The sequence below is a fragment of the Nicotiana attenuata genome, chromosome 2, assembly GCF_001879085.1.
Source record: "Nicotiana attenuata strain UT chromosome 2, NIATTr2, whole genome shotgun sequence".
Lineage (NCBI taxonomy): Eukaryota > Viridiplantae > Streptophyta > Magnoliopsida > Solanales > Solanaceae > Nicotiana > Nicotiana attenuata.
Window position 1 is genome coordinate 51,082,905 of NC_031990.1, and position 1,832 is coordinate 51,084,736.

Here is a 1,832-nt window from a genome sequence, read left to right on the forward strand (position 1 = left end):
CTTTCGGCTATGAGGATGATGCCTTTAGACTATGACGCCTTCGGACAGGTTGGCGATATTTCAGCCCATGATATGCAATAATATGATGTTAACAAGACAAGGCTTAGTCTTGTGAAATGAAGGGCAGAGCTTAGCCCGATCGAAAAACAAATGAATAGTACTAAAATAGAGCAATATTTGTGGAAAGAGGGACATTGCTTAGTCCCATGCAAATGTGGAAGCAAGGATTAGCCTCATGCAAATATGGAGGCAAGGATTAGCCTCATGGAGTCAAGGATTAGACTCATGCAAATAGGGAGTCAGGGATTGGACTCATGCAAGTATGGAGGCACGGATTAGCCTCATGGAGTCAAGGATTAGACTCATGCAAATGGGGAGGCAAGGATTAGCCTCATGCAAATGGGGAGGCAAGGGAGGCAAGGATCAGCCTCATGCAAATATGGAGTCAATGATTAGACTCATGCAAATAGAGAGGCAAGGATTAGCCTCATGCAAATATGGAGTCAGGGATTAGACTCATGCAAATATGTAGGCAAGGATCAGCCTCATGGAGGATGGAGTCAAGGATTAGACTCATGCAAATGGGGAGGCAAGGATTAGCCTCATGGAGTCATGGATTAGACTCATGCAAATATGGAGGCAAGGATTAGCCTCATGCAGGATGGGGAGNGCAAGGATTAGCCTCATGGATTCAGGGATTAGACTCATGCAAATACGGAGGCAAGGATTAGCCTCATGCAGGATGAGGAGGCAAGGATTAGCCTAATGCAAATATGCAGGACAGGGATTAAGAGCAAGAAGCAAATAAGGGTAGCATATGTCTTAGTTGGAGATGTGTTTGGCGTCTGATGGCTTGGTTGACAGTGATTTAGCTACGTGTATATATTTGTGGATGTTATCGTTACATCAGTTGTGCCTGCGTTCAAAGAAAAATTGTAAGTTTTGTGGGAGGAAGGTCGGTTCGTGCTTCTGTTGGCTGGCTTTGCTTTGCTCCGTTCTGAAAGCCTTTCGAGTTCCCCTGGGTGATACCTGACTGTAATGGAAATAGTGTTTTCAAAAATATGTAATATTTGGAAAAATAGAGTTATTATTTAAAAACACAGTGAAATATCACATTATTTTAGATGAACTAGTGACTGTAACACATTCCAGAGACGTTGCAACTCTCTCATATTGGAATTTTGAGGGTCCTCCTCAAAATTCTGCCCTAGTTTGGTGGATGATCTCTGACCGTTTGCAGACAATAGGCCTTGCTGGACTCCCTTCGGAATTTTGAGAATCCTTCTTAAAATTCTGCCCCAGTTTCCTAACTGATTGTTGACCGTCTGATACATGTTGACGCGGCTGGACTTGCTCCGAAATTTTGAGGGTCCTCCTCAAAATTCTGCCCCAGTTTCTGGTCTTGGGGGAAATGAAAGTTGTATTATGATATGACCAAACCCATAATGCTGCCTATGTATCCCTCTTAAACGGGAATCAGGTCAAGCGTAGTTCAATACATCAGATGAAGAAATGCAAAATATCTGAGCATAGTATCTCGTGACTGCGTCTGAATTGATTGGTTTTGGCCAGATTTCTCCATCCATTTCTGAAAGTATAAGTGCTCCTCATGTCAGTACCCTGCGAACCATGTACGGACCTTGCCAGTTGGGAGAGAATTTCCCTTTGGCTTCATCTTGATGCGGGAAGATTTTCTTCAATACCAGCTGCCCTGGCGCGAACTGTCTTGGTTTGACCCTTTTGTTGAAAGCTCTAGGCATTCTGTTCTGGTAAAGTTGGCCGTGACATACTGTGTTCATCCTCTTTCTATCAATAAGGGACAATTGTTCATA